This window comes from Lipophrys pholis, assembly GCF_963383615.2.
Source record: "Lipophrys pholis genome assembly, chromosome: 22".
In the NCBI taxonomy this organism is placed as follows: Eukaryota; Metazoa; Chordata; class Actinopteri; order Blenniiformes; family Blenniidae; genus Lipophrys; species Lipophrys pholis.
This window is the reverse complement of record NC_137644.1, coordinates 21,168,565-21,177,230: the sequence shown is the minus strand read 5'-3', so window position 1 is coordinate 21,177,230 and position 8,666 is coordinate 21,168,565. Positions and strand designations below refer to the sequence as shown.

Below are 8,666 nucleotides of genomic sequence, written 5' to 3'. Positions count from 1 at the left end.
GAACCACTGGTGCACAGAACCACTGGTGAACAGAACCTCTGGTGCACAGAACCACTGGTGCACAGAACCACTGGTGCACAGAACCTCTGGTGCACAGAACCTCAGGTGCACAGAACCTCTGGTGCACAGAACCTCTGGTGCACAGAACCACTGGTGCACAGAACCACTGGTGCACAGAACCACTGGTGCACAGAACCTCTGGTGCACAGAACCTCAGGTGCACAGAACCACTGAAAACGGAACCTTTTGCCGCACTGTCTCCATGTGAATGGGGAAAACGCAACTTTTCTGAAATGCTGCTCCTGCACTTGCACACCATGGCCACAGTGAATAACCAACAGCGCCAACTGGTGGTCTGGAAGGCCAACTACATTGGTTTCAATGTTTCTGCCCTTTCTGTGCAAACCAACATCATTTTTAAAACGTTGCCGTTATAAACGTGAAACTTATCTGAACGGAAAACACAACCAAATGATCCGTTTTCACTCGAAACGTCACATAAGCAGGGTTCTAATGTGGTCTGACGTCACAGGACACTTAAAGAATGGTTCCCATCACAAATGTTTTGTTTTCAGTCTCATCTTTACAAAAAGAACTCCTGCTGAATCAGCTAAAATGGGCAAAACTGTTTCAAAGGCTCCTCATTGCAGAGCTTACAGTTCATCAGTAACAACTATTGAACTTTTATTAAAAAAAGGTGAAAGATGTTTTGCATCTAAGGATGAATGAAGAGGGACAAGCAGGTCTGGAGGTCAGATCTCTGGACTGGGATGAGACCTGATCAGCTTCTTCTTCCTCCAGCTACGAGAGAAACATGGCAGAGACGGAGGGAGACAAGATAATGACAGTCTCAATCATGTCGCATTATATAATTAGACATTTTAATTTTTTTGTGTATTTTTTGGAACATTAACAGACGCTAACCTGAAGATTTTTAATTTCAACTCTGATGTCACCAAAAGAACAATTTTAGTTTTAATGTCAGACACAATTGGGACTTAATGGAGTTAAAGTGGAATATTAAAGACAGGAATGCCTTCTGATTTGCATAAAGAAATATTATATTGTGTGAATTATTCTTCATAGCAATAACATGAGAGGGTTTTCCAGAATTGGTTTATGATTCATGTATTATTACACACAGAGACGAGCCTTGACTCGCTGCAGCTGTGGAGAAAGTGGTTTTAATTGCAGGAAGCATGAGCTCCGTCCCGCCTGTCCATCAAGGTCGGCTTCATTTACAAGAATAATCTCTGAACTAATTTGTTGATGCTTCATATGATGGCTTCATTAGCGGCTCGCTGACGGATGTTCTGAACTCCAAGTCCGATCTGTCCCCTTAACCAGCTCGTCGGCGGGCGTTTCACTGCCAGCAGTCCGGCGTGCTTCTCTGGCTCCCCACGCTCTTTCTATTGTTGTAGCTGAGCTGCTCTCTCCTCGCTGCTCTCTTCTCGCTGCTCTCTCCTCGCTGCCTCTTTTAATCTGCAGCGTGTTGGAGAGGAGAAGCATCCAGAATCCAGTGTTGTGCTTCTTATGCTTGTTTTCTGTATGTGTCTGTGTGTTTCCTGTCTTTCCTGACGTCTCTGTTTTGTTTGTCTCTGTAGTCGGCCATTGCTGGATTGGGATGGTAACAAAAACAAAAAAAAAGAGAAATAACACCCACCACCTTGTTTATTTCTTCCATTTTCCCATGTCTGCTCTGAGGCAGAGGTTTTACTGATGCTTGACTTCTTAGCCCCGCCTCCCCCTCATCTCCCTCACACACACACCCCACACTCATCCTCCCATGATCCCATCTGAGACCGCAGCTTGCTTTCTGCCACTTAAGAGGTTAAAACCCAAACCGTCTGGGTGCCGCCTGCCGCCTGCCTGAAGATACCCAAGCCAGGCTGCACGCTCAGCCTGCCTGTTGTCATGGCAACATCATCGCTCATCACCACGGCCTGTTTCCATTAAGATCCGTCCGGTTCATGAAACTGATTTCTGAAGCCTGCTCAGCCGTGACCCCTAACTGCTCGGTAACCCCCCCCCCCCCCCCCCCCCCCCAAAAAAAGAAAGAAAATAAAAGTGATGGTGCATCAGTCACACTAACCTGATTCATGTGTGCATGTCTCTTTAACTGCTTTCTTATGCAGTCATAGGTGGTTCTGTCACTTTCTGTCCGGTTCCAGCTACAGGTTCTCTCCAGGAAGCCCCGCCCCCAGCCAGGAAGGGGGGGGTGGTGGCTGATCTGCTGCAAGCAGACGGCCGAGGCTCGGCTGAGTAAATAGAGTCTGACGTGTGAACGATGGCGTGCCGGGCAGCAGGGCGGGCGAATGGCGGTGTGGGCGGTGACGGCACGCCGCTGACGGCACGCCGCTGGGCATGTTTGTAGCTCCTGCCAGTCACGTTATTCTGCCCCGCCAATCATCATCCCGGCTGCTCTGGTGGACTATAATAGCTCAGCGTTCTGCTCTGGGATGAAGGAGTGACACCTTCACATGGTGACTGGAGTCTGTACTGCTTCATGTCGACACCGAAAGAGATCTGAGGATCCACCATGTCATACTAGTACCAGGGATCGGTTCTCGTCCTCGTAACAGGTCCCGGTACAACCCGGCGAGAACGACATGACATCAGCAGCATGAGCCGCGTGGACAAGAGGACGATGTCCGCAGTTTGGAGATTCTTTAATATTAATGAAAACAACAAAAGTAGGACGGATTGTAAATTATGTTCTGAGAAAATATCAAGAGGAGAAAGATAGTTGGTAAAAGAAGGTTTGTGTAGAATGTTCTCACGAGGAGAGACCTTTAAATAATTACACAGTCGATTAAAGAGCCAGATTTAGTATACATGACGATCGGCGTCACTGCCAGACCCCAAACTGGGTCTCTGTGATGGAGTCCCTGATCAGGGGACTCAAACCGACCGTCCTTGGGACAAAATGGGACACAAGCGGCTCCAGTCTGGCCAAACCACCGAGCAAAAGGTCCAAATCTTAAAGAAAACATTGATTTTTAACAAACTTCTTAAGAGTAGTGACACGACACTGAGACCTGAGCTGAGATACCAGGATGTTGCCAGAGATTGTAAAATCTCCCAGAATGCAACAGCTATAGGACAAGTGTTTGGGACATTTCAATGTATTTAGTACCAGAAGCTTCAATTGAAATCGGATTTATGTCGAGATTTTAGCTATTTTCTCTCATAATTGTTTACAATAGATTTGACAATTAAGTAAATATATTGAACAACTGCATTACAAGTGGTACATTTCAATTTTCTTTCTTACATTATTTTATACCTTATTCCTTTCCAACCAGCTCCCTGAAACAACCGAGGACAAACAAAAAACAGGACAACAAACTCCCTCTCAAAAACAAACAAAGCAAATAAAACTACAAAGATACTGCAAAGGAGAAATTAATACACGAATGCCAAGTAACCGTGTACACCTACAGTATGTAAATAATATGTAATAGCATGGATGTTTAGGGTTAGTTTAGCTTCTGCCAACGGCTGACAGAAGGGTTAGGGTTAGGGTTAGGGTTAGTTTAGCTTCTGCCGACAGCTGACAGAAGGGTTAGGGTTAGGGTTAGGGTTAGTTTAGCTTCTGCCGACAGCTGACAGAAGGGTTAGGGTTAGGGTTAGGGTTAGTTTAGCTTCTGCCGACAGCTGACAGAAGGGTTAGGGTTAGGGTTAGGGTTAGTTTAGCTTCTGCCGACAGCTGACAGAAGGGTTAGGGTTAGGGTTAGGGTTAGTTTAGCTTCTGCCGACAGCTGACAGAAGGGTTAGGGTTAGGGTTAGTTTAGCTTCTGCCGACAGCTGACAGAAGGGTTAGGGTTAGGGTTAGGGTTAGTTTAGCTTCTGCCGACAGCTGACAGAAGGGTTAGGGTTAGGGTTAGGGTTAGTTTAGCTTCTGCCGACAGCTGACAGAAGGGTTAGGGTTAGGGTTAGGGTTAGTTTAGCTTCTGCCGACAGCTGACAGAAGGGTTAGGGTTAGGGTTAGGGTTAGTTTAGCTTCTGCCGACAGCTGACAGAAGGGTTAGGGTTAGGGTTAGGGTTAGTTTAGCTTCTGCCGACAGCTGACAGAGCCTTTGCTTGATCGATACATGGTCTTTATTGTCATTCAAAAATATTCACCAGAGGCACATACGTGAAGGAAATTGCTTTAAAGTGTCTAAAAACAACAATAAAGAAACAATAAAAGGTATAAACACACAGTAACATTATTATTATTATTAGTGGTCGTAGTAGTAGTAGTAGTAGTATTATAGGAGTAACATTAATATAGTTCTGCTGCACATTGTCCTCAGACCTAAACTGGCACAACGAGTTTCCATATCTGTAGGTAGAATTCAGAACAATGACGTCCTGTCCTTTAGCCCCGCCCAGAGAGGAGGGGGAGCGGAGGACGTCCTGTCCTTTAGCCCCGCCCAGAGAGGAGGGGGAGCGGAGGACGTCCTGTCCTTTAGCCCCGCCCAGAGAGGAGGGGGAGCGGAGGACGTCCTGTCCTTTAGCCCCGCCCAGAGAGGAGGGGGAGCGGAGGACGGCCTGTCCTTTAGCCCCGCCCAGAGAGGAGGGGGAGCGGAGGACGTCCTGTCCTTTAGCCCCGCCCAGAGAGGAGGGGGAGCGGAGGACGTCCTGTCCTTTAGCCCCGCCCAGAGAGGAGGGGGAGCGGAGGACGTCCTGTCCTTTAGCCCCGCCCAGAGAGGAAGGGGAGCGGAAGACAGCCTGTCCTTTAGCCCCACCCAGAGAGGAGGGGGAGCGGAGGACGTCCTGTCCTTTAGCCCCGCCCAGAGAGGAGGGGGAGCGGAGGACGTCCTGTCCTTTAGCCCCGCCCAGAGAGGAGGGGGAGCGGAGGACGTCCGGTCCTTTAGCCCCGCCCAGAGAGGAAGGGGAGCGGAAGACAGCCTGTCCTTTAGCCCCGCCCAGAGAGGAGGGGGAGCGGAGGACGTCCTGTCCTTTAGCCCCGCCCAGAGAGGAAGGGGAGCGGAGGACGGCCTGTCCTTTAGCCCCGCCCAGAGAGGAGGGGGAGCGGAGGACGTCCGGTCCTTTAGCCCCGCCCAGAAAGGAAGGGGAGCGGAAGACAGCCTGTCCTTTAGCCCCGCCCAGAGAGGAGGGGGAGCGGAGGACGTCCTGTCCTTTAGCCCCGCCCAGAGAGGAGGGGGAGCGGAGGACGTCCGGTCCTTTAGCCCCGCCCAGAGAGGAGGGGGAGCGGAGGACGTCCGGTCCTTTAGCCCCGCCCAGAGAGGAAGGGGAGCGGAAGACAGCCTGTCCTTTAGCCCCGCCCAGAGAGGAGGGGGAGCGGAGGACGTCCTGTCCTTTAGCCCCGCCCAGAGAGGAAGGGGAGCGGAGGACGTCCTGTCCTTTAGCCCCGCCCAGAGAGGAGGGGGAGCGGAGGACGTCCTGTCCTTTAGCCCCGCCCAGAGAGGAAGGGGAGCGGAGGACGGCCTGTCCTTTAGCCCCGCCCAGAGAGGAGGGGGAGCGGAGGACGTCCTGTCCTTTAGCCCCGCCCAGAGAGGAGGGGGAGCGGAGGACGTCCGGTCCTTTAGCCCCGCCCAGAGAGGAAGGGGAGCGGAGGACTCCCTGTCCTTTAGCCCCGCCCAGAGAGGAGGGGGAGCGGAGGACGTCCTGTCCTTTAGCCCCGCCCAGAGAGGAAGGGGAGCGGAGGACGGCCTGTCCTTTAGCCCCGCCCAGAGAGGAGGGGGAGCGGAGGACGTCCGGTCCTTTAGCCCCGCCCAGAGAGGAAGGGGAGCGGAGGACGGCCTGTCCTTTAGCCCCGCCCAGAGAGGAGGGGGAGCGGAGGATGTCCTGTCCTTTAGCCCCGCCCAGAGAGGAAGGGGAGCGGAGGACGGCCTGTCCTTTAGCCCCGCCCAGAGAGGAAGGGGAGCGGAGGACGTCCTGTCCTTTAGCCCCGCCCACAGAGGAGGGGGAGCGGAGGACGTCCTGTCCTTTAGCCCCGCCCAGAGAGGAGGGGGAGCGGAGGACGTCCTGTCCTTTAGCCCCACCCAGAGAGGAAGGGGAGCGGAGGACGGCCTGTCCTTTAGCCCCGCCCAGAGAGGAGGGGGAGCGGAGGACGTCCTGTCCTTTAGCCCCGCCCAGAGAGGAGGGGGAGCGGAGGACGTCCTGTCCTTTAGCCCCGCCCAGAGAGGAGGGGGAGCGGAGGACGGCCTGTCCTTTAGCCCCGCCCAGAGAGGAAGGGGAGCGGAGGACGTCCGACGTCCTGCACAGACGCAATCTCGTCCTTGCAATAAGTGTTGCTCACGCAGTCACACAGGCTTCTTAGGAGGAGTAAAGTCAGTGTAATTGTCGTCACTATACTCTGCGCCAGAGCAAATCAAAAGTTTGACGTTGAAATGTAAAGCTTGTTATGGGACTATTTTACCTGGGCTGAACTAAACTGGGTTTGATGCCTCGGATGTTCAGAGAGCAATTATGAGCCAGTTAATTGTTAATGTGCAAGATTTTGATTGTGACCCTTCAACTGGAGGATCTAAATACATGCTGTACTGCATTTATCTCCTCTGGCTGACTTCAGAAGACCTCAGGAAGATAACGGAGCGATGACTTGTGGGTAATAATTGCCATGGAGATCCTGTCGCCCTTGATGGAACAGCTCAGAAATGTGTTTTTGTTCCTCACCTTGGACTGCAGCCAGCATGTGGTGATTGATTCAGAATGAAGAAGCATTTTGCAGCATGAGACAAGAAAAAGAAATGCATGTTTTGAGTTTCTTCTGACCGTTGAAGGTTTCAGTAAGTGAACCTGCTCCGGTCCTGACCCAGCTGGACTCTGCTCGGGAGGACTCTGAGGACCAACGGCCTGGATAAAGTTACCCATCATGCAGTTCTGCCTGCTGAAGGTGCGCTCCCTCCTCATCCTCCCTCTGCCCACCAGGAGGGGCCGGACCCCGAGACCCCACAACTTTGTGCCGATTATTGAATAATGAATGCTCATCCTTTCCCTCTGAGACTGAGCGCTTCCCGAGGACAATGGATTTAGTGAAAGACCTCCTGCCTGCCAGTTTGTACAAGCCCAAGGCTCGTGCATTAAAAAGTAATTAATAAATCAGACGTTCAGGCTGATTGGGCTTCCTGAGTCTGTGGAGGAGTGAATCTCTCCAGCTTCTCCGGTCCGCTTCACTTCGTGTCACAGCAGATCTCCTCACTACGACTTTTCACTCAACTTCTTCTTCTGTGAGCTCCGATCCTCAAAACGTGAAGTCACTTCTCTTTTACACCTTTATGGGGAAGTTATTGAAATTGCACAACCCAGGCTGTTTTCTCGGAATAGTTCAGTCATTCACACATGATAAATGATGGGATGCACTGATAACGCTACCAATACCTGGAATCAGGCTTGATACAGCACGGAGTACTTGTACTCGTACTTGTACATGTACTCCTAAAAGGAACGGACGATACTCTGGCCACAGGAGAGTTGGTGTGTTTCTTTCCAGATATCAATAGATTGTCCATCCTGTCCCATTGTTCTGAACATTTCCTGGACTATAGGACTTCTTAGACTATAAGCCTTTATACATTAAAGAGAGGACAGTTTAATTTGAGTTGCCTTGGTTAGCATAAATAAAAATGATCCATATTGGGTCAGTAAGGTCGTTTCCTTTCTGGTGGTACTGTAACGGTAACGTAACGGTGACGGTGACAGTGACAGTGACAGTGACAGTAACGGTACTGTAACGGTAACGTAACGGTGACAGTGACAGTGACAGTGACAGTGACAGTAACGGTACTGTAACGGTAACGTGACGGTGACAGTGACAGTGACAGTAACGGTACTGTAACGGTAACGTAACGTAACGGTGACGGTGACAGTGACAGTGACAGTAACGGTACTGTAACGGTAACGTAACGGTGACGGTGACGGTGACAGTGACAGTGACAGTGACAGTAACGGTACTGTAACGGTAACGTAACGGTGACGGTGACGGTAACGGTACTGTAACGGTAACGTAACGGTGACAGTGACAGTAACGGTACTGTAACGGTACTGTAACGGTAACGTAACGGTGACGGTGACGGTGACAGTGACAGTGACAGTAACGGTACTGTAACGGTAACGTAACGGTGACGGTGACGGTAACGGTACTGTAATGGTAACGTAACGGTGACGGTGACGGTGACAGTGACAGTGACAGTAACGGTACTGTAACGGTAACGTAACGGTGACGGTGACGGTAACGGTACTGTAACGGTAACGGTACTGTAACGGTAACGTAACGTAACGGTGACGGTGACAGTGACAGTGACAGTAACGGTACTGTAACGGTAACGTAACGGTGACGGTGACGGTGACAGTGACAGTGACAGTAACGGTAACGTAACGGTGACGGTGACGGTGACGGTGACAGTGACAGTAACGGTACTGTAACGGTAACGTAACGGTGACGGTGACGGTAACGGTAACGGTACTGTAACGGTAACGTAACGTAACGGTGACGGTGACAGTGACAGTGACAGTAACGGTACTGTAACGGTAACGTAACGGTGACAGTGACAGTGACAGTAACGGTACTGTAACGGTAACGTAACGGTGACAGTGACAGTAACGGTACTGTAACGGTAACGTAACGTAACGGTGACGGTGACAGTGACAGTGACAGTGACAGTAACGGTACTGTAACGGTAACGTAACGGTGACGGTGACGGTAACGGTACTGT

At 51.1% G+C, this 8,666-nt stretch overlaps 1 protein-coding gene across 5 annotated transcripts in view; it reads left to right on the top strand.

The window, feature by feature from the left end:
- Positions 1-8,666, top strand: part of kcnc2 (potassium voltage-gated channel, Shaw-related subfamily, member 2) — a gene marked incomplete at its 3' end in the record, with an annotated part of 72,091 nt that overhangs the window by 9,578 nt on the left and 53,847 nt on the right. The window lies entirely within an intron of this gene.